Here is a 27317-nt window from a genome sequence, read left to right as displayed (position 1 = left end):
CCCACGCGGCCTGGCAGCCTGAGCAGGAGGCGTGAAGAGGTGGTGGCAGTGGAGGCCAGGCTGGGCCGGCTCCTTCTTAGCCCTGGCCCCGGAGCCAGTTCCCCTGCTCTGGAAAGGACGGCCAGCTGCTTCACCCCTCCTGCTGTGGGCGCCGCTGGGCGGGAGTGGCCGCGATGGAGCTTGGCAGTGGCGGCGGCGGCCGCAGCGTCTCTGGCTGGGGGGGGCATTGCAGCCGCTGCCGCCCAGCGGCGCCCACAGCAGGAGGGATGAAGCGGCCGGGCGTCCTTGGGGCTAAGAAGGAGCTGGCCCCATCCGGCGTCCACTGCTGCTGTGGGTGGCAGGCTGGAGAGAGAGAGAGAAAGAGAGAGAGGCTGGAGAGAGAGAGAGAGAGAGAGAGAGAGAGAGGCTGGAGAGAAAGAGAGAGGCTGGAGAGAGAGAGAGAAAGAGAGAGAGGCTGAAGAGAGAGAGAGAGAGAGAGAGAGAGAGAAAGAGGCTGGAGAGAAAGAGAGAGGCTGGAGAGAGAGAGAGAGGCTGGAGAGAGAGAGAGAAAGAGAGAGAGGCTGGAGAGAGAGAGAGAAAGAGAGGCTGGAGAGAAAGAGAGAGGCTGGAGAGAGAGAGGCTGGAGAGAGAGAGAGAGGCTGGAGAGAGAGAAAGAGAGAGGCTGGAGAGAGAGACAGAAAGAGAGAGGCTGGAGAGAGGCTGGAGAAAGAGAGAGGCTGGAGAAAGAGAGAGGCTGGAGAGAGAGAGAAAGAGAGGCTGGAGAGAGAGAGAGAGAGGCTGGAGAGAGAGAGAAAGAGAGAGGCTGGAGAGAGAGAGAGAAAGAGAGGCTGGAGAGAAAGAGAGAGGCTGGAGAGAGAGAGAGGCTGGAGAGAGAGAGAGAGGCTGGAGAGAGAGAGAGAGAAAGAGAGGCTGGAGAGAGAGAGAGAGAGAGAAAGAGAGAGGCTGGAGAGAGAGAGAGAAAGAGAGAGGCTGGAGAGAGAAAGAGAGAGGCTGGAGAGAGAGAAAGAGAGGCTGGAGAGAGAGAGAGGCTAAATAATAAATAAATAATATTCTGCTGTTATGCCCATTTACCCAGGAGTAAGCCCCACTGAAACTCCGTGCAGATGCATATAGGATTGAACTCTTGGCTGTTTATTTTTATATGGTGCTGGCTCTTGGGATGTCAGATATGATCGTGTTTTCTTGGAATGATATGCTATCCTTTTAAAGTAAATCAGCTTGTGAGGGCTTTGAGCTACAAGGTGGTCTATTATTATTATTTATTTGATTTATATCCTACCCTTCCTCCCAGCAGGAAACACCTACCAAAAAAAAAACAAACCCACCAGAGTTCCTGTAAGCAAAGCAGAATGCAAATGTTTGAAACTTGTGACCACAGTGTGCAGCCAGGTGGTGAAGAGGGGGCTGTTCTGCAGCAGCAACCCTTCGTATGATATTTGGGGATGTTCCAAGAGTGTTGTTGGTGCAGCATTTTGCAGCTTGATGTCGGAGCAAGAGGGGAAGTTGCACATATCAGCACTCTGTGGTTTGCACCACTGAATGTGCATGACTTGGTTTCAGGCACCTTTATTATTTTCCAGTTGCCTTCGCACAAGTAATGTACTCAACAGGAAAATAAAATTAAACCCTTCCCAAACTCTGGCTGGGCTGTGTTACTTAACATCTCAGACCACAGCGCCTTTCTTCTCCCTCCTAGCGTCAGCTTCTGGGCACAGAAGTGACTCAATCCGTACCTGTCCCTTTCTCACAGGCTTGTCGAGGACATAATATGAGTTGCACAACTTCCCAGGCCGCATGGATGAATCTGGGACACAGAGAAATGGGGTGGCCAGAGGCGCAGGCAGGAAAAAGGCTCCCGGATTTTTAAATGGCTGTGTAGCTTATGTCACTCTGGCATGACAGGATGTGCCTGTCCAAAAATTATGCAGAACGTTCTGGCCTAGTGGTGCAAAATGGCGGGGGCTCCTGTACTTTTAATTAATAGCTGTGCGGAAAAGGGAACATCAACAAGTACAGCTTTTCTCACGCTGCAAAGGAAATATCCACAAGTGCCTTCTGCTCTTTCTTAAGGGTATTCTACCTTTTTTTCTTTTTTTGCAGCTCTTTCAGGAAATAGCAAACATTTTCTTATTTTCTGTGGCTTTCTCTTTTGGACAAGTTGCAAAAACATATAAAACAAACAGATAACCTTGATAAAGAGCTGAAGAAGTTAAAAAATGCATCGGGTCAAGGCCAAATGAGATATGCTGTGGGAGATCTGTGATCGCAGTCTCATACTTATATTGTCCAGGTGACAGGAGGAGCCACCCACCTGCCCAATATCACTACCCTAATCAGCTGTTTAAAAACTTGTGAGTTTTGTACCTTGTTCTGTACCTGTTGTCTTTTGATCACACTATCATTACCCAAACTCAGTCTGTTGTGATTTGTGTTTCGTTACATTTGTATGATCTTGGCTCAGTAAGGCAATTTATGAAAATAATGTTACTGTTTTCAGTTCTCCTGCTGATGGTAGATGTTTAAAGTCACTGAAAGGCAAGGGAATGCCTGAAAGGCAAACAGTGGCAGAGGGGAGGAGCGGGACAAAACTTTGCCCAAAGAGAATGCGTTTCAGTTAGGTAAGCCTGAAGAATGAAGGCTGAGTGTTAATTTCTAAGGCTGCAATCCAAGACTCACTTTTGTTGTTAGGTGCCTTCAAGTCGATTACAACTTATGGCGACCCTGTGAATCAGTGACCTCCAAGAGCATCTGTTATAAACCACCCTGTTCAGATCTTGTAAGTTAGGTCTGTGGCTTCCTTTATAGAATCAGTACATCTTTTGCTTGGCCTTCCTCTTTTTCTACTCCCTTCTGTTTTTCCCAGCATTGTTGTCTTTTCTAGTGAATCACGTCTTCTCATGATGTGTCCAAAGTAAGATAACCTCAGTTTCATCATTTTAGCTTCTAGTGATAGTTCTGGTTTAATTTAACATGGCTGCAACCATATCTACTCAGAAGTAACTCCTATTGAGTTCTATGGGGCTTAGTTCCTTAATAAGCATGTTTACAGTTGCTGCCTTCAGGGGCATCCATCTGTGCTCCCATCTAACATCTCTGCAACACTAGGCTCCTTTCTTCCAATAATGGCCTGGCCTGAGGGCACATAACCCTTCTTGCCAGAAGCAAGTAAGCGAGATTAAATGTTCCCTAAAGGCATTGAACTGTGACCTGGCAGACCAGGGTTCGAATCCTCACACAGCCATGAAGCTCACCTTGGGCCAGTCACTGCCTCTGAGACTCAGAGGAAGGCAATAGTAAACCACCTCTGTCTGAATACTGCTTACCATGAAGACCCTATCTAGGATCAACTTGAAGGCAGTCCATTTCCATTTTGCATCACCCTAAGCTTGTGAGAAAAAATGACCTTGTCACTTCAGATGGACCTAGGAACACCCTGTTTTACGTAAGATTTCTATTTTAATCTCCAATCAGAGAATTTTTTTTTGAATGGTATGCTCCAAGCAACTGTGGTTGATACAATGTATCACGTTTAATGACGTCACTAGGGCCCGCCCCGTGATGTCACTAGGGCCCGCCCCGTGACGTCACTAGGGCCCACCTCGTGATGTCACTAGGGCCTGCCTCGTGATGTCACTAGGGCCTGCCTCGTGATGTCACTAGGGCCCGCCCCCATTTTCTCAGGTTTTTGGATGGTTCCAACCTGGCAACCCTACTCCCAACTGAGATTAGACAGGCACCCTCCTTGCTGAACTTCAGACACAAGACTATAAGGCTTTCTTGTTCCAGCAGGCATTGTAAGGTAGTGTTTGGTTGTATGATGATTTTATTGTCTTATTGCTTCATTCTATGTATGACTTGTTTTTATGTACACCACTTAGAAAAGTGAATAATTAAGCAGCATATAAATGGCTTAAATTAAATTAAATAATGTTTGTTAACATTTTCTTTTCTCTGAACTGGTTAAAAAACTGCGGTTACAATATTACAGTATTAAAAGTTAATTCTTGCCTTTCCTCTTACTCAGTGGCCTAAACAAAATCACAGTTTGGTGTAAATGTGTGAGCATGGAGGCTCCTGGAGACAACCTCATGGCCATTTCACTCTTCCCCAATCAATTTCCTACATGCTGAGCCTTGGTTTGGCTAAACATGTAACCTGAACTCAGGCTTGTGGTTTAGCCCTCTCCAGACTAAACTTAAGTTGTAACAAAAGTTTGTCCTGTGATTTGTCTGGCAGAGCTAAACCATGTACTTGGGTTTGAATGACATACTAAGCCGAGCCGTGGTTTTGCTCATCTCAGTGCAGTACAACACCAAAACAAAGAGGGAGGAGCAAAGTGGCAAAGATCTCATCTCTGGGAGCTTGCACGTTCACGCTAAGCAATAGTTTTGCTTAGCATGACCTGCAAACCAGGCCATCATCTCTCTCTGTGATCCAGATAGGCAGACATTCTGGTGTGATTGCTGGCAGAAGTCAGCATACGTTGAGCCTGGATATCCTACAGCATGTAAAGGTTGTAATGTAACATCATAAGAACATAAGAAGAGCCTGCTGGATCAGGCCAGTGGCCCATCTAGTCCAGCATCCTGTTCTCACAGTGACCAACCAGGTGCCTGGGGGAAGCCCGCAAGCAGGACCCGAGTGCAAGAACACTCTCCCCTCCTGAGGCTTCCGGCAACTGGTTTTCAGAAACATGCTGCCTCTGACTAGGGTGGCAGAGCACAGCCATCATGGCTAGTAGCCATTGATAGCCCTGTCCTCCATGAATTTGTCTAATCTTCTTTTAAAGCCGTCCAAGCTGGTGGCCATTACTGCATCTTGTGGGAGCAAATTCCATAGTTTAACTATGCGCTGAGTAAAGAAGTACTTCCTTTTGTCTGTCCTGAATCTTCCAACATTCAGCTTCTTTGAATGTCCACGAGTTCTAGTATTATGAGAGAGGGAGAAGAACTTTTCTCTATCCACTTTCTCAATGCCATGCATAATTTTATACACTCCTATCATGTCTCCTCTGACCCGCCTTTTCTCTAAACTAAAAAGCCCCAAATGCTGCAACCTTTCCTCGTAAGGGAGTCGCTCCATCCCCTTGATCATTCTGGTTGCCCTCTTCTGAACCTTTTCCAACTCTATAATATCCTTTTTGAGATGAGGCGACCAGAACTGTACACAGTATTCCAAATGCGGCCGCACCATAGATTTATACAACGGCATTATGATATCGGCTGTTTTATTTTCAATTCCTTTCCTAATTATCGCCAGCATGGAATTTGCCTTTTTCACAGCTGCCGCACACTGGGTCGACATTTTTATTGTGCTGTCCACTACAACCCCGAGGTCTCTCTCCTGGTCGGTCACCGCCAGTTCAGACCCCATGAGCGTATATGTGAAATTAAGATTTTTTGCTCCAATATGCATAATTTTACACTTGTTTATATTGAATTGCATTTGCCATTTTTCCGCCCATCGTTTCTTCCGTGATTATATTTCACTTCCTATGGCTTATAGCTAAATGCTGACTCAAATGTGTATATCTGCTCATTAGAGTAGCCATCCTATAAAAAGGAAAACTAATGTTATTTTCTGGTTGTAATCCAAAAACAAAGGAAGGACCTCTCAAATCCAGGAGAACTGCCACCTGTCTGTGTAAGCCAAGGATGGGGAATCTCTGCTGTGGAAGCCAAATGTGGCCCTCCAGGTATTTCTATCCAGTCGTTCAGACTCTGCCCAGGCCACACACCGCTAAGCCACTCTGCACTCTCCTTTAGTGATTTTACCAGGCTGATATGTGTCCTTGAGCTATGATAATATGTCTTGCATGCCAGGATGGAAGATGGAGGGTGGTATATGTCTGGTCTCACCCTCCACTGGCATCTGCCCTCGGAAGGTTGCCCAGAATGAAATGTGAACCTCAGGCTGAGAAAGATTCTCCACCTCTGATGCAGACAGTACTGAGGAAGATGGATCAATGATCTGACTTAATGTAAGGCAGTTCCCTATACCTTCAAACATATAACTGTGAACTAACATCAGTAATTTTTTAAAAAAAATCTTAATTTGAAAAAGAAGCAATCTTGGGTGACAATACAAAAGAGTCGTAGGGTTTGGCTTATGCTGGAGTGTAATCAGGGAGCTTATGTAGGGCTGGTACAGACTTTAGCTTATCAATCACCACCCATGGTTAATTGAGAGAAAGCAGACTGCAGGATCCATACATCTTCTTCCTTGCGCTTTTACCTCTTCTAACCGCTATATCATTATATTTAAGCATAATAACCTGGGTGCACCTAAACCAGAGTATAGGAGTACCTTTGAACTTCAAGTGCATAATCTGAACCATGATTAAGCAGGAAGGTATGAGTCTATTTGTATGTTCTGATCTTCAGGTTTACTGCCATTTGTGCTAGTATTATACATTACTGTGGATTTCTTTGTTCAAAGTTTATAAAAACTGGTATGCACAGTGTGGTTCAGAAAACACTTAGAAAATCTTGATAACATAGTAGGTGCTATCAAAAGCCAAATAAATGCAATCAGTGAAGTTAAGGTATTAAACAGTAAATGCAAAACACATTCTCTCTTGGGAAACACATTTCCTAAACATGTTCTAATGAAATCTTACAAGTTTTTAGCGTAACACTGTTGTAGTCAAGTTCCTGGAAACCTCTGTTTTCACTAGGATATAATTTTGCCAAACTTGCTCTCTTGGAATGCAAAGTAAACTTGGCACTTGAAAACTCTTTTGAGTTTCTCTCTGTCCTGCCCATGATAAAAGATACAACCTAAGAAAGTACAATGGTTAACAGATTACCTTTGGACACCTTGTGCATCTACATATAAGGGTGGGATATAGATTTAATAAATAAATACATACAATGCATCAGTAGCCTGTAGCTCTGTAAGCTTTATCCAGAAAACAGAGATGCCTTTCATAAGTGTTTTGCATTTGCAGGTCCAACCATCCCTGTCTTAAAATTATTATACAAAACTCGGAGTGATTTTTACAGCCAACACTTCTAAATATATTTGAGGTGTCCACCTTGAGGGATGCTCATGAGTTAAGTCAACTTCTGTGTTAGGCTGCTATTGCATTCAAAATATTCAGGCTGGAGAAAGACATCACTTTCACTGGAGAGTTCTCTCCAGTAAAGTTCTCTCCATGGTCATGTGCTATGAAAACATTAAATATTTACATGAGGGGAATTGCATCAGCTGGGAAATCTGGTTTCGATTTTAAGAGACAGTCTGAATTTCTTGTTCAGAATTGCATGGTTAGATGAAGAATGCATAATGATTGGGGGTTCAAAGGAGAGAGGGGATAATATCCCTGATTTGTATAACTAGTGTGCACACAAACTCACAATGAGGAGTGCTGACATTTGAAGCAAACACTTTGTTAATTCACTAGTCAAATAATCAGGTATTTAAGGCATTTTTTTAAAAAGTAGATAAGAACAGAATTAAGTTACCTAATTTCAGAAACTCTTCTAGAACATTCAGCCCTCTCAGAATCTTTACAGAACACTATGCTAGATCACATGGAGACCCTGTCTCCCTCAGCAGATGCTACTGATGTAGCGATTGGCCTGATGTCTTCACACATTAGACCTGTACCTCCTTTTGTTTATAAACATCAGCCCTCTTTGGGCGTTTTTCATTTGTATTTGTGCAGGAGCATCGGGGCCTGTCTCCTCAACTTCCGATCTTCCCACATTGCTTTGAAAGAGATTGTAAGCACATTTGGTTGAAGGAAGATTGGGTGAAAGAGGCAGGAATAGTGTGTATGGCCCCATGCCCTTCCACAGATACAAACAAAGAATGTCTGAGTAGGGCTATTCTGCTCCCTTGATCTTGGTGCGAAGGTAATGCTGTCATTCCTGCCTGGGAATTGTGAAATCTGGTATTGTGTGTCTCTCCCTCAGCCTGCCTTTTTTCTGTGTAGGGTGATTGTAGTCACTATGATGTGGCCGGGGGCAAGTTGTCAATTACTGAGTTGGGGACAATTTGGGTTTTACTAGGGTGTTACTGGCTTTTCTGCAAGCCTATGAGATGCCAGTTTTAGACAGTGCATAGCCTTGACAAATGCAGTGTAACATAATGGTGCCAGCCCTTTCTTTCCTTTTTTCCTTTTTTCCTTTTTTATGTTATACACTGTAAATGCACTACCATCCCAATGTGATTTGTGCTTTGGTCCTCATGCGTATATGATATATGAGAACCACCATTAATTGTAAAGAGAGCACAACTGGAACCTCAATATTTGCATCTTCAGATTGTAGCTTCTGGTTAGCAAGTGGCCCTATATTGGTTCCAGTCTCTTTGTTTCATGAAATCTCTTCCCTGCTCAGAGTTAACAGTTACCGCATAGGAGGAGCTGGTTCATGTGACTTAATCGTGGTTGGCATAATTTTCCATTTTCTGATATTTTTTAGTGATGCTGTACTGTTGAATGATGTCCTTTTTTGTTGCCTGCGTTCTCAACTTTATTTATTTTTAAAAAATGCCATGCAGGAAAGAAGTTGCAAGTAGAAAGGCAGAAGTTGTCTCAGAAAGCTGCTCTGACCCACACAGAAGAGGGAAAAGATGGGCCCTTATTACTGCCTTTCCTATCAGATGGAAATATTGGTGATCCTAAACAAGCTTACTGGGGAGTAAACCCCACTGAACATAGTGGGATGTTTCTCAGTAAACATAGGATTACACTGAGAAATAAAAAAAAGGAAATAAAAAAAGAGAGACTGCCGCTTGCACAATAGGAATTTTTGACTGAATGAAATACTGGATAATATTTCGACATGGTTCAGAAAATTGGTTCAGATAATTCCAATTTAAAATGATGGCTGACCTGGAATGCCAACCTCACTAGTTTCTCTGTAGCATTTCAGTTTCTGGAATATACCAAATCCTTTGTATTATATCATCATCATCATACATTTTAATGATGTTTTGGGGAAAGCACCCATTAAGAAAGGAAATTGTTTACTAGTCACATGCAATATTAAAGGGAATTCATTAATAGGCAAAAAACTTTGCGGTTTAAGAATATATCTAGCTTATATACCTATCCCTCTGTTTTGCCTTGTTGTTAAGCCTGCCACCTTTTGAAAAATATTCACTAATAGCCATAAAACCCTTGTGGTTTAAGAACATATCTATACCCAACAGATATTTCTACCAAACTTTAAAAAGCAGGGATATTGGGCAGCTATAGTGAATGCACCAGGGGGGCAGGAGACCTGACCCCCTCTCTGAGATATGGTACTGCCCTACAAATTTGTCAAAATGCAAACACAATTTGGTCTTCCACAGTCCAATCCACTTCCTGTGTAGCTTGGAAGAATTCGGTAACATGTGCCTTCGAGCATATACAGGCATACCCCGTTTAACGTTGCTTTGCTATAACGTTCATGTTCCATACTCCACCATACCCCACTTTAACCCACACGCTTCACAATAAAGGACACTGACGTGCCACGTGCGTTGCGAAGCGTTGTCTTCTGAGCGATCTGAGCGAAGCATCGTCTTCTGAGCCAGTGGAGTGAAGCGTTGAGCGGAGCAATCTAGCGATCTGAGCGGCTGCTGCCTTGGAGAGACAGTTCATTTAAAGATACAGTACTGTATTTTATTTTACATTTAAGTACTGTACTTTACAGTACTGTAAAGAGTTATTGGAGCTCTGCCTACCCCAGCCTAGGTTGGTGGCAGCAGTGTGTGTGTGTGTGTGGGGGGGGCACCTCGTGCTCTTTAGATCCCCCTGATTTCATTTTAGATCCCCCTGATTTCATTTTACTGTCCCATTTTATATCTCTCCCTCTCCATTGTTCCATCTGCTATGCTGTAATTGTTTGTGATAAAAAAATAAAAAATAAAAAAATTCTTTAGATCCCCCTGATTTCACTTTACTGTCCCATTTTATACCTCTCCATTGTCCCATCTTCCTTTCCTGCTTTTTCTCTCTGTCTCTGCCCATCATTAGTTCTGGCTTTTGCCACTGCTGGCTTGTGACTCCCATTAGCGTGTGTGTGTGTGTGGTGTGTGTATTGGTATTGTTTTCCCTTGCCTTCAGTACTGTACAGTACAGTACTGTACAGTATTACAGTACAGTACATAATGGCAGATACAAAGAAAAGTCATAAATCTATCACCTTAGATATGAAGCTTAAAATGATTAAACTGTCTGATGAAGATGTTTCTCAAGCTGAGATAGGCCGAAGGCTAGGCTTCACTCCAATGACAGTTAACACGGTCATGAAGAGCAAAGAAAAAATTCTTGTGGAAGTTAAGAGTGCTATGCCAGTGAACATAACAAAAATTAGAAAAAGGGATAGCCTTGTTGCAGACATGGGGAGACTCTAATACTTTGGATAGACAATCAGACTGCACGCCAGCTTCCTGTAAGCCAGGCAATGATTCAAAGTAAGGCCTTAAGCCTATTCAATGACCTGAAGGCTAAGAAAGGTGAGGCAGCGAAGGATGCCGAATTTGTTGCAAGCCGTGGATGTTTTGACAGGTTCAAGAAGAGGTCTAACCTACGTAACATCAGAGTGCAAGGAGAGGCAGCTGCTGCAAATACTGAGGCTGCAGAAACCTATCCATGCGACCTTGCCAAAATTATTGAAGAGGGAGACTACTCCAAAGAACAAATTTTTAATGTGGATGAGACTGGGCTGTTCTGGAAAAAGATGCCTGCAAGAACCTTCATCACCAGAGAGGAGAAAACAATGCCAGACTACAAGCCAGCTAAAGAAAGAATAACCCTTCTGTTAGGTGGCAATGCCTTTGGTACCTTGAAACTTAAGCCTGTGCTAATTTATTGTTGGGAAAACCCTAGAGCTTTAAAGAACTACGTTAAAACTAGACTTCCAGTGCATTGGAGGTCTAATAGAAAAGCATGGGTGACTGCAGCCGTTTTCGAAGATTGGTTTGACACCTGCTTTGTACCAGAGGTGAAAGCCTATTGCAGGGACAACAATATCCCTTTTAAAATTTTGCTCCTTGTAGACAATGCTCCTGGCCACCCTTGAACGTTAGATGAACTGAACCCTAACATTCGATTGGAATTCCTACCACCAAATACCACCTCACTCATGCAGCCCATGGATCAATGTGTCATAGCCACCTTCAAGTTGAACTACTTGAAAAGAACCTTCAGCAAGTGTATTGCAGCAATAGAAAATGAAGAGGGGACAGGGCAAGAAGTCCTAAAGAAATTCTGGAAAAGCTACAACATCTTGGATTGCATCAAAACTATAAGTGATGCTTGGAATGACATCAAGGAAACAACAATGAAAGGGGCCTGAAAAAAATTATGCCCACAGTTATTTGATGATGTCGAGGCCTTTGCAGATCCTGTAGCTGATGTTACTGAAAATATTGTAGAGATGGCAAGGCAGTTAGAGCTGAAAGTGGAGGCAGAAGATGTTGCTGAACTTATGGCGTCCCATACTGAACCCCTCAGCAATGAAGATCTTCTTGAACTTGAAGAGGAGAGAGAGGAAGAAAATGTGCCAGATGAGGATGAGACCATGGAACAGCCTGAAGGCCTAACTTCAAAAGTTCTCTTGGAAGATTTCTGTTATCTTGATAGCGTCATGGCTCTTTTTGAAAAGCATGATAGGGACTTTGAAAGAAGTTCCAAAGTCAATGCAAACATTTCGGGGGCTTATGTCTGTTACAAAGAAATCTACAGGGAAAAGAAAAGAGCTACAGTTCAAACCTCCATAGACACCTACTTTTTCAAAAGGCCAGCAGCAGCACCCAGTCAATCTCCCAGACCATCAACATCCACTGATCCATCTCTAGCATCGACATCATCCCCAAGCCCTACTCCTACTTCAGGTAGTCCATCCAAGTCGCCAGCAAGAAAGCATCTAGCCCTTGATGACTCGACTTGTGAAGTAGAAGATATGCCCTCTCCTTCATCCTTCCTGCAATACATGTAAATTTTCGTTCACCCATTTTGCATCTGCCAGCTGACATTAAAGGTAAGCTTACTTTATTTTATTTTATGTTTATTTTAGTTATAAATGTGTTATTTACATCAGTTATGCCCATATATGATGATTGCAGTGCAGTACATGTATCGATAAGTGGAAAAAAGTAGTGCTTCACTTAAAGTAGATTTTCACTTAAAGTACATGCTCCAGTCCCATTGCGTATGTTAAAGCAGGGTATGCCTGTAGTGAGTGGTGGCAACACCTGCCAAAGATGGAGATTTACATTTTTGTCTGTTTGTTGGTGTTCTTCTTACTTTGCTTCTTTTCTTTGTTACTACTGTTTCCGCAGAGAATCTAACCTAAAAGATTATATTTCTCTTATTATTCATCTGAAATCTATGTCAAATTTATTTTTATTAATTTCAAAACCTTTTTATTAGTCAATGTCATATGATGGTGAAGACAGCCTTTTGTGTTTCAAACTGGAGGTTATGCTCTATTTCTGTTTCTGGTGCATTAACAGTTGAATCTGAAACTGCAGTTTGATGTAAAATCAGACTGATTACATAATGTTGCTACTTAAGCAATGACTCTAGCTGTTACAAAAAAACAAACTTGGCCTGTCCAAGATGCATGTTTTCAGCCTGCTATGCTTAAACTACTCCACTTAAGGAAAGGTGGACATGGCCAATTAAAAACATAGAGCACACCTAGAATTTTGCTAGAATATATTTCACCTCCCACGGTTTTGTGCAAACTGAGACACTCCTCTTGTCCATTGGAAACTATTCTGCAGAACAGTCAGTGCCATTATTCCAGAATTGTTTTTGGAGCTTTTTTTGGTGTTGCAAAGTGTTGCTATACTTCACATACTCACAGAAAAAGAAGCAAAAGAAAATGATTTACTATAGGAAACCTCACTAAAATTGCAAAGTAAATCAAACATATTTAAAGTGACTATCTGAACTATATCAACTATTTTAGTATTGTTGTTTCCTCTCTGCTAAAACAAGATCAGCACTGCATGTGTCTCATTTCTGTTATTTGGGCTGATTGCAGGTGTTGCCACCACTCCCCATATGCTCACAGGCACATGTTACCAAATTCTTCCAAGCTACAAAGCAAGTGGATTGAACTGTGAAAGACCAACCCAAATTGTGTTTGCATTTTTACAAACATGCATTGTGTATAGGGCAGTACAATATCTCAGAGAGGAGGTCAGGTCTCCTGCTCCCCTGGTGCATTCACTGTAGTTGCCAAATTTCCCTGCTTTTCAAGGTTTGATAGAAATATCTGTTGACTATAGGTTCGATCTTAAACTGCAAGGTTTTTTGCCTATTAGTGAATTTCTCTGCTTTTTAATCTGGGAGGTAAGAAATGGGATCCTGTGCAAGTTTGCCGAGAACGGATTGATGATTTGCATGCTTATTGAGTTCAGTGGGATTTACTCTCCTGCAGTCATGCTTAGGATAGGAGACACAGGGGATGGGGAGGGAAGTCCTGGAGTGGGCAGGAGAGGAGGAAGAAGGAAGAGGGGAGAAGAGGAAGAAGGGAGAAGGAAGGGAGAGGAGAGGGGAAGGAGGGGAAAGGCAGGTCTGATCATTTGCATGCTTAGTGAGTTCAGTGGGATTTTCTCCCATGCAATCATGGCTAGGATATTTAAAACTGACCAATGGGGGGCGGAGGGGGAGGGGAAGGAGGAAGGGGGGAGAGGAGAGCAGAAGGAGAGGGAAGGGGAAGGAGGGGATTGAAAGGTGAGGAGGAGGGAAGGGGCAAAAGGGAAGTGATAGGAGGGAGGAGGAGGGGTCGGCAGGTTTGATCATTTGCAGGCTTGTTGAGTTCAATGGGATTTACTCCTGTGCAATCATGCTTAGGATAGGTAAAACTGACAATTGGGGAGGGGGAGGGGAGGGGAGGGAAGGGGATGGGGAGGAGAAGGGAGGGGTGCAGGAAGGGGGAGGGAAGGCATAGGAGGGAGGTGGACGGAAGGGCAGGTTTGATCATTTGCATGCTTTTTGAGTTCAGTGTGATTTACTTCTGTGCAATCATGCTTAGGATAGGTGAAATGCACCTGGGGGTGGGTGGTGAGATGAGGAGATTGGATAGGTCATCACTGGGCAGAGGGGAAGCCCCTTTCCTTTCCAAAAGGAAAACATTCTGAACAGTATCATTCTTTTTCAGGGTTTCCTCCACCTTTTTATTGTACAGCAAGCATTTCTAGCCTCCCACCCAAATTTAAACCATAGCTGTCCCTGGCCACATCCACACCAGAGCTTTATTTCATTTTAGACTGTCATGGCTTCTCCCAAAGGATCCTGAGAAGTGTAGTTAGTGAAGGGTACTGAGTGTTGCTAGGAGATGCCCTGTTCCCTTCACAGAGCGTTAGTCAGAGCAGCTGACTGTTAAACTAGTCTGGCCACTGGAGCTCTGTCAGAGGAATAGGAGTCTCCCCTCAGCACCCTTCACAAATTACACTTCCCAGGATTCTTTGGGGGAAGCCATGAGTGTCTAAAATGAAATAAAGCTCTGGTGTGGATGTGGCCAGGGACAGCTTTGGTTTAAATTTGGGTGGGAGGCTAGAAGTGCTTGCTGTACAATAAAAAGGTGGAGGAAACCCTGAAAAAAAATGATACTGTTCAGAATGTTTCACATCCACACCAGAGCTTTATTTCATTTTAGACTGTCATGGCTTCTCCCAAAGGATCCTGAGAAGTGTAGTTAGTGAAGGGTGCTGATTGTTGCTAGGAGATGCCCTGTTCCCTTCACAGAGCTTCAGTCAGAGCAGCTGACTGTTAAACTAGTCTGGCCACTGGAGCTCTGTCAGAGGAATAGGAGTCTCCCCTCAGCACCCTTCACAAACTACACTTCTCAGGATTCTTTGGGGGAAGCCATGAGTGTCTAAAGTGAAATCAAGGTCTGGTGTAGGTGTGGCCCCCTGATCAGGCAAGCCCAGCAACTGTGAGTCTGGCTTTGAGAACACTGACAGTTGGTTCTTACTGAGCATGCCCGACCTTATCATTGAGTTCAAGCCAAAATTTCTTAAATTAATTAAAAATCAGCTAGGCATTTTTTAAACTTTTAAACTGCAGAAGATGAAGATCAGAGTATGGGGCAAGATTAGTGATAGGATTACAGGTACTCCGTGAACATGGCTGATTTTTAATTAATTTCAACAAATTATGAGAACTCTGACAGAAGAATGTTCAAAACGGGTCTGGTTTTTCTCTCTCTTTTTACGCTTTGAACTCTCAATTCTCTCTGTTCTGTGTATCGCCATGAAAATTGAGAGGGTTGTTAAGCAAGCATTTCTGAGTTCAGGACTATAAGTTTTGTAAGGTTTTATTTTGAAATGAACTTATGGGAAGCATCAGAGTGGCATGGGGGTAATTTCAATTTAACATTGCAAAATGCGAAAAATCCATGCTGACTGTAGTATATAGCCACTCTTGTGGCTGTATAACGTTGTAACAAAACTTAATAAGTGGAGGAAAGTGTGGTTCTGTCTATCAAACCATGGTATTGTTCTCTTTCACGCGTTGAAGAAGTGCTGTTTGTTCCACTTCTGTCAAATAAGGTCGCTAACCTTTGACCCTTCAGATGTTACTAGACTGCAGCTCCCATCATCCCTGTCTGCTTACCATGCTGGCTGGGGCTGATGGGAATTGTTGTCCAACAAAGTCTGGAGGACCACAGGTTAGCCACCTCTGCTGTAAAACATGTACTCTTCCGTGCAAAGTATGTTAGCTAAAGTGTTCATTCGCTGAATATTAGATACGGTCACATCTAATTGATGATTTATTGCTATAAAGACTCTGCAATCTGTCACTAGCTTATGACATTTTGGTGAGATCAAACGGTTACTGAAATATGGAATCTGATGCTTCCTCTGTTTGAGATGGATACACGTTTTATGTGCCCCAAAGAAGCAACTATATTTTAATTACTTTAAAAATCTAATTGAATTTGCATGCTTTTCTAACTCCTCCAGAGTGGACTGAAATTTTATAATAGGAGGAAAAATTACATGCAATGGTATTTGTCTTTGACCTTCATGTTAATGAGATAGCAACTACCTCAAGTCTTATTTCACTGTTAAGTGTCTGTTGTAACTGGTATTAAAGTGAGAGGTTTTTTTTTTTTTAGAACTATTTCATCTTTTATCAAGGTCATTTAGTACTAGAAAGTGAAGGGTTGAATAAAACTTGGACTTCATGCGTTCTTAATTACTGTGTTGTTACAGCTACTATGTGGACCCATCTCTGAAAGCAGTAGTTAATGAGAGAGATGACTACTCATTATTGCTATGTATTAAAGGTGGAACTAAATATTAAAGAAGCTTTGGATCCGCTGCCAAACATGGTTTAATGGTATCCTGCCCTTCCAAATGGAAGAGGAATGGAGATTATTTTTTGAAGATTCCCTCTCTCTTCTGCATCTCATCTTCCCTACTGTTCTGTAGGGTTCCCAAAACCTGGAGCAGATTATCAGGGAGCACAGGGATCTGTAATGCCATTAGTGAAAAACTCCTCCCCTCCTCTTCCGTTATCTGGGCCAAAAGACCAAATGGAAGGGCACAACTGAATTCAACTCCCTGTGTTTAGTTCTTCTCAATCCCTGGTATTTTCCTATGCGATGGAAAACTTTAAGTTGTGCATTCCCCTGACCATTCCCCACATCATTTTCAGCAGTGTGATATCATGTCACATGAAGAGTTTTCACTAGACATTGGAGAAGGATGTGACAACCCTGTATTATCCACATCTAATCCTACCCTGGGTTGGCAATCTTTCCTGATCCTTTAGAATTGTCATGTATGGCTTAATTTCTGTCCTTTTCATGTGAATATCACTAGTACAAGGTGGTCATATTTATATGAATAGGATGTTGAAAATATGTAGAGATATTACAAGCTCCTTCTAAGTTACAGGAGCAGTAAAAAGAGGGTATCTTGCATTTTTTTCAACATGGACAAAATGTTTGTGCATTTTTCTTTAAAACACTTAATTTTGCAGCTAATAAACAAGTTGTAAAGCAGGTTTAACTGAAACCTATGAAGTAATTTCAACTGCAAGCATATCATTCCCAGAAGGAAGTTCTACAGGTTAATATTAATAGGGGGAAAGGTGCAGGAAAAAGGAGCTCAAGGTGATAGATTACCAAGCATTTTTCATATATATTTGCACCACTTATCAAAAAAATTAATGGCTCAAGTTTTAATCTTCTCCCAGTTTGATTACATGCCAGACATTGCTGCATGCTTAATTGACCTTTGAAATATAAATCAAGAAGTTAGTTGTTCAATTTAATTACCATGGAAAGCTACATTGAAGGTCAAAGTCTCCATCAGCAGGGCAGAGTGAGAAGATGCATGTAAACATGTAATATAATATTTGACCTGCGGCTTGTATGATGACGCTGTACAGCACTTCATCATGTTCAGCTTCATAGGCATACCCTGTAATGATTCTAATGCTACAGAAATGTATCAGTTCATTCAAAATTCAACCAATTGAAGCCATTTGGATTCTTTGAGGACAACTCTGACAAATGTGATAATGTGCTAGTTCATGACAGCTAGGGAATCTTGGAAATGAATGAATATCTAGATGGGATGTGGTCAAAAAGTCTCTCTTTTTTTGCCCAAAATGTTAGAGAGTTCAGATGACCCATCCGTCATACATTGGAAGGATGTGCGTGGTGGGGGAGAGTTGCAGGACAGCATGGGTTAGCATTGCCACTGGTGTTTGACAGAGTTCTACATGTGTACTGATATGTAAGTATAGAGCTCCTCCACATGATGGGGAATGTTGTTGGGCTCTTTCGAATGCACTTAGAGCCCCTTCACCCCAGCTAAACATGCAGACGAAGGGGGGGTCTAAACTACCTGGCTGCACAATCCCTGTGCATGTTTATTTAACACATTGTCTCTTCTGTATCTTGTGCAGTTACCATTTTAATACAATGGATGTGCCTTTCATTGATCCCATATGTCATCCTTTTTATAAAAAATAGCTGTGTTCACGTATTGATGACTCATTTGATGACTAGTCTGTTTCTTTGGATTTTAAAAGATTATTAGTTTTTAATTCATCCTCATCCTAAATAAATCTATTCAGAGACTCTCAAACTTTTAAGAATATTGCATAATGAACGTTATAGGGATTGTAAAACCACTCTGGGAATTACAGCTCTGTGAGGGGAACAGGGGTCTCCTAGCAACTCTCAGCACCCTTAACAAACTACAGTTCCTAGGATTCTTTAGTGGTAACCATGACTATTTAAAGTGATATAAACATAAGGTGTAGATGTGGTTTATGTGTGTAATCTATCGAAGTGCATAGTGTTTTCATGCTCCCAAAGGGGTGGTGGTAGTGTTGTGCTTAAAGCTCCATCTGTGGACAGCCATTTGTGCACTAAGAGAGTTTTAAATGCTACATTCCTTACACACATGACAAAAGTTCTTTCCTGCAGCTCACATATGAGGTGAGTGACATCTAAGAGAGAGGGGCACAGGTCACATGCACACCAGACGTTTATTCCACATTAAACGGTCATGGCTTCCCCCCAAGAATCCTAGGAAGAAGGACTGACTGTTAAACCAGTCTGGCTACTGGAGCTCTGTGAGGGGAATAGCAGTCTCCTAATAACACTCAACACCCTTCACAAAATATACTTCCCAGGATTCTTTGGGGGAAGCCATGACTGTTTAATGTGGAATTAATGTCTGGTGTGGATGTGGCCACACAGCACATAGATGGATGTGATGTGGGAGTTCTCTGACTGGAGCTCCTAATGTAGCACACACACACATTCCCTCATTTGTATTTGAAAGATTAGCAAATCTGCCACCTGCCAAGCTCTTGCAGAAAAGATTTGTCAGGAGTTCCCATGTCAAATTTACTTTAGCCCCCAATTTGCTCCTCTCTGTTGAAGAACATAAGGGGTGAATGCAGACACCGCTTGGCAGAAGACTCCATGGTGGGAACTTCAGTTGTTTTTATGCTGTGGTGGTGTTTCCTTCGACAAACATTGATATGTTCATAAGATTTAAAGCACATCTGGCAGCTTACCTGTGTGTCTTTCTCCTCCCCCTCACTGTAGTTGCACCTGTCAACATGATAGAACAGGAGTTTAGCTAATGAGTTTACCTAGTAACATCTGGCAGAGGTGGGGGTGGGGAATCAATATGCATGTGAGCAACAGATTGCAGATAGCTTTTCCAAGTTGTTACAGCAGCTAAGATTTTAGGTCCATGACTTCCCATATTGTGTGGCTTGCTTTTGCCTTTAATATGCCTTTAAGAGAATATTAATTTACATTTAGCTTGGTACACTTTAGAGAAGAAAATGTATCATATGCTTGCGGTGCTTTATAGAAATGGGCAAATAAACTGCACTCCAGCAAATGTGCAGGCTGGTTTATATGTTGAAATTGGGAAGATTAATTTGCAAAAGCCAAATATATATTCTCTTTCTGTTTTCCAACTCCCCACAGTTCCTGACTTCAGCTGAGTTGGCTGTAATGCATTTCAGAGTTGTTTCAGAGCAAATTAGAATTCAAACTGCATTACTGTTGTTTCAGCAGTGCAGAAGGGAAGGCAGGGTGGGAATTGCACTCAGGGAAGATCCATGAGGCAAGGCGGCTGAAGGAAGGTGGAGTTGGTAGTGGGCTGAGATGATTGGGTGGAAGACAGCAGAAAGGTGAGAAAAGTAAGGGGGCCAGGCGAGACCAGAAACAGTGTGTGTCTTATGTAAGGTCTAGAGCAGCTTTCTCCAGCCTAGTGTCCTGTAGATATCATGATATTCCTGAACTCCCATCAGCCCCAGCCAGCCTGTTGTAAACTAAAACATTTGAAAGGCACCAGATTGGGGAAGGCGAGTCTAGAGACAGAAGGATAAATTGTGTTGTCGGTTGCAAAGGAAGGAGGTTGTAGCCCAGGAGACAAGGAAAGCTAACTTTCAAAGAGCAATTTGCAATAGCCAGTCTGGTCTTCAGGCTGCATCTTTCTGATATATATGTATTGGTGCTTTCCTCAGTTGTGCTGAACATTTACCTCCTTAAAGGTGGCTATACCTCTTGGATGTGTGCAGGGAAATGGTGGCCCAGGAATTTTCTCTGTGATACTCCCTAAATTGTAGAACTCTGTCCCCACACAGGTGCATCTAGCATCTTTGTTGTATCATTTTTGCAGTATGTTAAGGCATTTTATTTTGTCAGACCCACCTCTTTTGCTGAATTGATACTGTTCTATTCTGGTTGAAATGGTTTTACTTGTTTTTATAACGGTAACTGCTTTATTTGGTTTTATAACTGCGTGGTATATTGTTGTAACCTGTCCTGCGACCTTATGGTGTCGGCTGGGTAAGAAATCCTAAATAAGGAAATACTGGTGGTTGGTGGTATTTCTGAACTGTTAGAAAGGCATTTCATAGCACTACCATAGTTGGAACACCCAAGTAGTTAAGAGCACATAAACTCTATATGTTTTGCCTTGTTAATGTATATCCAAGAGACTTAAGTTTAAGGGGTCCTTCAACAAAATTAATTGCCAGCTGTAGCTTGCCTTTCTATGAACAGTCTTCTTGGAATAATGCCTTAACTGCATGGAAATATATTAATCATTCCCTAACAGCATCTAGAGCATGTCTCCATCCCGTTCTTCCCTTGGGGCAGTCGTTTTACTCTGGGCTGTCAAGTTCTTCCTGTGCAAGATGAGTTCAACAGGTGTGTGTTAACTGTGCCCTGTCTTTCCTGGCTCAAATTCCTTTGCAGCTATTCTTCAGCTTTTACTCTTTTCTTGCTAAGAAAGTGCGGGTGTCGAGTTGGGGACTTTCCTTGTAAAGTGTGGAAAGCTAAACTGTAAAATGTAAGGGTTTAAAAACAACAAAAATGGAATGGAGAGACTGTAGTCCAAAATATTTGGAAAGCACCAGAAGGCTAGACAAATGGAATGGATTCTTTCATAGGTGAATGAGGGACCTATGAATGGTTTGGCTTCGTTGATAAATGTGGTAGCATCTTTACTTGTAGAAAACTGATACCTTCAGAGGAATTCTCTGTGAGGTTGATAGTAAAATGGGAAAACACTGATTTTGTAATTTTGTTCACTTTAGTACACTGTGTATACAGTCCCCTGGTGAAGACGTTGTTGGTTAATTATAGAGCTTGATAACTACAGGACTGACTGAATGGGCACTGATGGTCAGTGTTCCTTGAACCCAAGTGCAAACCATAGCCTTTGGACATGGGAGTGGTGTTCTACAGAGTAGTGGCCAGTGAGGTGGTGTGAGTGGAGTCCTGTTGCTCTCCTGACTTCCAGACGTGGCAGGTTGCTGCTGCTGACCTAGGGGGGTGAGGCATAGGAGCTTGCATGGTGTGGTGTGTGGCAGCAGGAGTATCAGATTGGCTCTGCCACCATGCGGAAATCTGCTCCACCTCACCCTTGCCTGTCTCCTGTCAGTCAGCAGCAGCAACCCATTGCAACTGGAAGCTAGGAGAGTAGAGGTGCCCCACCTGTATTGCCTCGCTTTCTGCTACTGCTACTACATCTGTGCCAAGAGAGGGGAAGAAAGAGGCAGTGTTCATCCGGTCAAAGAGGGAGATACAGTGTGGTTGGTTTTGTTTTGCCAGAGCCTGCTGGCAAGAAGAATTCTTTGGGGAATGGGAAGGGTGTTTGCTGCTGCTGCTGTTTTTGAGAGAGTGATGGTTGTGTTAAAAATAACATCTTGAAGGTCATTGAGGCTAGCCCCCAGCTCATTGAAGGGACCTTGTAATTACAGCATCTCTGAGAGCTGGCAGACTGAGCAGCAGCAAATAATCCAAGGCTTAGTTAAATAAGTGGGTCTTTAACTGGTCTGGTACCCAAAGTTCATAATGGTTGGTGCCAGCCTTATTTGGGAGTGGAGAAAATTCCATAATCGAGGTCCTTGCACCTGACATGCCCTCTCCTGCATTATTCTAAATTTTAGGTAGCATCGCCAAGAGAATATCCCCAGCAGATCTTTATGTATGAACAGGTCAAATATACCAAGCTTCTAGATCATCAGCTGTTTAAGGTTGTGTATGTGAATACAAATACTTTGAATTTGGCCTGATAGCAAATAGGTAGTGCAGTTCTTTCGACACAGGTGCAATGTGGTCCCAGCAGGCTGTCCCGTATAATGACTCTGCTGCAGCATTCTGCGCATGCTGCAGTTTCCAGACCAGCCTCTGAAGCAACCCCACATAGAGGGCACTGTGGTAGTGTGCCCTTGGGGTTACAAATGCATGGATCACTATGGCCAGATGATCCCTGTCCAGATTGTAGTTTGTGCCTCAACTGAAAATGACAAAATATACTATGTTCTTTCTACTGTACATCATAGAAGTTGATTTCAGATCCCGCTACTCATCTCTGGACATTCTCCAGTTTGTCAATGTCTCTCTTAAAATGTGGCATTTAAAACTGGGCAAAATATCCTCGAAAGTACAGAATAGAGTGTAACTATTACATCATGTACTTGTACCCACAAGTATCTATGACCATCACTTTTAGTGGGAGTTGGAGCAAGAGTGTGAGCTGAGCCAGGAAGTCCTGGAGCAAGCGAGCTGGTCATTAAAGATCTCAGTAGGAAGCTGTTAACCCAGCAAGGGTTCACAGAAAACTGAGACATTTAGATCCTTACTACCAGCTCCTCATCTTCCCGGTCATCTGGTGGTTCATTTGCAGCTGGATCATCTCCCACCTCCAGAGAAGACACACACACATCCCTCACAAGTGACAGTCTTCTGACATACGAGCAAGGGCTCTTATGACAACTTTGGATTTGATTGATTGTACTTCTAGGCCATCTTTCACCAAATGGCCAGCAGAACAAAACAGCAGTGCACAGCAGTGCAGGAGGAAGGAAGACATCCATTCAACCAAAGGCTTTGTTTACGGCTTTGTATGTCAATACAAAATACCTTGAATTTGGCCCAAAATACCCAAATAGGCTGTCAGTGCAGTAGAGTACAGTAAAGAGGTGTGTCTTGACCAATCATCAAAAAACATAAACTGATGGTGCTAGATACACCACAGAGGAAAGGGTATTCCACAATCTGGGGGCCACCACAAAGAAGGTCTGTGACAGTGTTAATAGTTAAGAGTGGCTGTATAATATAGCAAGCATGGATTTTTCACATTCTGCCATGTTAAATTGAAAGTACCCCATGCCATTTTGCTGCTTCCCATAAACTCATTTCAAAACAAGATCTTACAGTCCTGAAACGCTTGCTTAATAACCCTCTAAGTTTTCATGATGATACACAAAAAGTGTAAAATGAGGGAAAAAATCCAGACCCCTCTTGGACTTTCTTGTATTAGTGGTCTCTTAATTTGTTGAAATTAAAAAAAATCAGCCATGTTCAGAGTACATGTAATCTTATAACTGACCCTACCCCATAATCTGACATTCATCTTCTGCAGTTTAAAAAATTATGGTTGATTTTTAATTAATTTAAGAAAATTTTAACATTTGAATCTGGTAGCATGGGCATGCTTAGTAAGAACCAACTGTCAGTGTTCTAAAAGCCAGACTAAACAGCTGTTTGGCTTGGCTAATCAGGTGGCCACACCTATGTCGAACACTTATTCCACTTTAAACAGTCATGGCTTCCCCCAAATAATCCTGGAAAGTGTAGTTTGTGAAGGGAAGCTGAGAGTTGTTATGAGACTCCTGTTCCCCTGATAGAGCTCCAGTGGCCAGAGTGGTTTAACAGTTAGCCCCTGTTCTGGTGATTGTAGCCTTTTTATTGGTCAGTGTCATATGATGGTGAAGGCACCTTTTGTGTTTCAAACTGGAGGTTATATTCTATTTCTATTTTGGGTGTATTAACAGTTGAATCTGAAACTGCAGTTTGATGTAAAATTAGACTGATTACAATTTGTTGCTACTTAAGCAATGAATGTAGCTGTTGGAAAAAACAAACTTGGCCTGCCCAAGATGCATGTGTTCAGTCTGCTATGCTTAAACCACTCCACTTAAGGAAGGATGGGTATGGTCAATTAACAACATAGAGCACACCTAGAGATTTGCTAGAATATATTTCACCTCCCATTGGCTGCTTTCACACATGAGGCTAATAGCACTAGTTTACCGGATTAAAAAGGTAGCGCTTCATTCCATATTTCAAAAATCCGTTTCACACTGCAGTACCTGTTATACCGGCATTTTGCGCAACAGTCTTTCACACACAGAGCACAGTTTTTCTCCCCCCCCTTCATTTGGTCTCACACGACACCAGATGAGCTGGTTTGAGGCCTGTTCTTTCAGTGCATGGGGGGTTGAAAGAGTCATGATCACGATCAGCTGAGAGGCGTGGCAGCACAGCAGCAGAGGCTCAGGAGCAGCTGGGATTGGCTGGGAGGCGCGGAGGTGGCAGCGCAGCAGTGCGCGAAGGCTGCATGCTGGGAGGGCTGTTTGTAAGGGCGGGAATGCACTGCATGCTGGGAGGGCTGTTGGTAAGGGCGGGAACACACTGCATGCTGGGATGGCTGTCACGTGAGCAGCGGCAGCTAGCGCAAAACTCCCACAGTCTTCCAGTTTCCCAGCCTGCTATCGGAATTTTTCAGGTATCATTTATTACGGAAATTAGCACTAAACTTCCAATACATTCCACCAGAATTCCTGAGCTACCCGTTATGTCGTGTGAAAGCTCAAATTTTATGCGCAAATTAACAGGAAATAAATCGTCAGAATAACGGAATAAAGTGCAGTGTGAAAGGGGTCATTGTTTTATCTTGTGCAAATTGAGACACTCCTCATGTCCATCTGCAGAACAGTCAGTGCCATTATTCCACAGTTGTTTTTGGAGGTTTTTGTTGTGTAAATTATTCCAAGTTTTCCTGTACTTCATATATTCACAGAAACAAGCAAAAAATAATTACTATAGGAACCTTCACTAAAATTGCAAAGTAAATCAAGCATATTTAAAGTGACTATCTGAACTATATCACCTGTCTTAATATTGTTGCTTCCTCTCTGCTAAAACAAGCTCAGCAGAGCACATATCTTGTTTTTATTATTTTGTTGATTGCAGGTGTTGCCACCACTCCCCATATGCTGAGAGGCACATGTTACCAAATTCTTCCAAGCTACATAGGCAGTGGATTATACTGTGAAAGACCAACCCAAATTGTGTTTGCATTTTGACAAATTTGTAGGGCAGTCCAATATCTCAGAGAAGAGGTCAGGTCTCCTGCTCCCCTGGTGCAAAGTTTTCCCACTTTTTAAAGTTTGATAGAAATATCTGTGGCTTATAGGTACATTCTTAAACACAAGGGTTTTATGGCTATTCATGAATATTTTTCAAGAGGTGGCAGGGTTAACAACAAGGCAAAACAGGGAGATAGATATATAAGCTGGGTACAGGATTTCTCAACATGTCTGCTACTGCCTATGCTCTTGAGCCCCAGAGAGTGGAGGGGGAGGATCAGGGATCAAGGCAGGGCTTGAAATTTTTTTGAGAGATAATGGGATATTCGCAACAAGAAGAGGCACTCCTGGCTGACTTGCGACTATTGCAGGTTCATCTAGGAGTTTTCTGCAAGGTTCCCAGCCTCTTCCTCAGAAGAGGTCTCCCTGTGGACTGGGTCAGAACAGTGTGTCAGACTGCAAATAGAAATGCTGTGGCTGTAGACAATGCAATGTTGGGCTTGCAACCATCACCACAAATTCTGGGATGTGTAGGTTGCACCTAGTTTATATACCAATTCCCTTTTCAGCTTTGTTCTTAAGCCTGACACCAGTTGAAAATTACTACAAGAACAGTTATTATTTCTACTAGAGACCAGTGAGATGCATTGCTAGTTCACAGGCTTTAAGGAAGAGCTGAGCAGCTGGCAACACTCATTGAGCAGCTAGTGGGAACTGTTACGGCTCTGGGTCATAGTTTTTGTTTGTTTATCATAAATATGCTTTTACTGCCACTATCTAAATAAAACAGAAAACATACAGACATGCTGAAAGTATACCAAATCTCATGGCAGCATAGAGTAGCCAATATGGTTTAATACCTAGTCTGGGGGTGGGAGGAGAGATCTTAATCTGGCACTGGAAAAACTTTATCCGTCCAACAATGGAAAGGGTGAAGGCAGGCACAAGAGTAATTAGAATGACCCAGGCTGACACATATGCCTGTATTTAAGATTAAGGGTACAATCCTAAACACACATACAAGGGAGCCAATTCCACTGAACACAGCAGGACTTTATTCCAAGTGAAAACATATGGTAGGATTGTACTGTGCACAAATATCAGTTGTAACTTATAAGCAGAATCAGGAAGTGTTAGAGGAGAAAATGTGTAATACAAACAGTTCAAAATAGCATCCATTATTATTGTTGTTGTTATTATTATTAAACTGTATTATATAATCTTGGACTATATTGCACTTTATATTTATATTGTCATTTTAGTATACTTTATAGCACTCAGTGTTACTGTTTGGTTTTTTAATATGTACTCATCCGGAATTAAATAAGGAAATATGATGATGCAATTATAGTTCACCATGTTTGGCGATAATTATACCCGAAGAAAGCATAAAACATATAGAATGAACCATAATGTTCTCCCTCTTGGTTAATGCTGCTGGATCTGCTGGCATTTCTATCACTGTTATGGAAAAGTCCAACAGGCTGTGACCCTCAATGTTAAAATATTTTGCAACTGGTTGCTCTACTTTTTTTGTTAAGATTGCCGACTTGTGGTTCCTGAAGCGCGTGCGTAGGTCCATTGTGGTTTTTCCTACGTATTGGATATGACATCCTGGTCTTTTGCATTCGATGATGTAAATTATATTGCAGGACCTGCAGGTGATGTTCTGTTTGATGTAATATGTCCTGCCTGTCCTAGTGCTTGTAAAAGTGGCTGTCTCCCTGAGGTACACACAGGTGATACAGTGTTTGGAGTGACAAGGATGAGACCCAGGATTGGTGATAGGAGGCTTAAGCACAGCTCTCTCTAACAGTCTGCGCAAATCAGGAGGCTGGCGAAATGCTACAACAGGAGACCTGCTGATGGCTCTAGCAAGATGTTCAGAGTTGGCCAGCAATGGGTAGCTCTCCCTTATTGCCCAGTGATAGGAGATGCTTACTATTATGCTTACATTCTATCCTTCTGTGTAATCAAGGAGAACACTGGGTCAGTTAATCCATACATCATGTATCAAAATGGAGTGATACTAAGTATACAATCAACTCAACTCACTATTCAAAAACCTGGCCACAACCTAAAACTCACTCCATATAATTGCATCATCATATTTCCTTATTTAATTCCAGATGAGTACATATTAAAAAACAGAAAGGAATGCCATTTCACTTTTAGGAAGGAGAGGATGGGGCAAAATGGATAGTGAGGC

General features: G+C 42.4%; 1 protein-coding gene across 6 annotated transcripts in view; it reads left to right on the top strand.

The window, feature by feature from the left end:
- PTPRK (protein tyrosine phosphatase receptor type K) overlaps positions 1-27317 on the top strand; it is a 579201-nt gene that overhangs the window by 152555 nt on the left and 399329 nt on the right. The gene's annotated exons all lie outside the window — the stretch shown is intronic.

This window comes from Rhineura floridana, chromosome 4, assembly GCF_030035675.1.
Source record: "Rhineura floridana isolate rRhiFlo1 chromosome 4, rRhiFlo1.hap2, whole genome shotgun sequence".
Classification (NCBI taxonomy): Eukaryota; Metazoa; Chordata; class Lepidosauria; order Squamata; family Rhineuridae; genus Rhineura; species Rhineura floridana.
The sequence above is the reverse complement of the archived record's forward strand: the minus strand, read 5'-3'. Positions and strand labels throughout refer to the sequence as shown.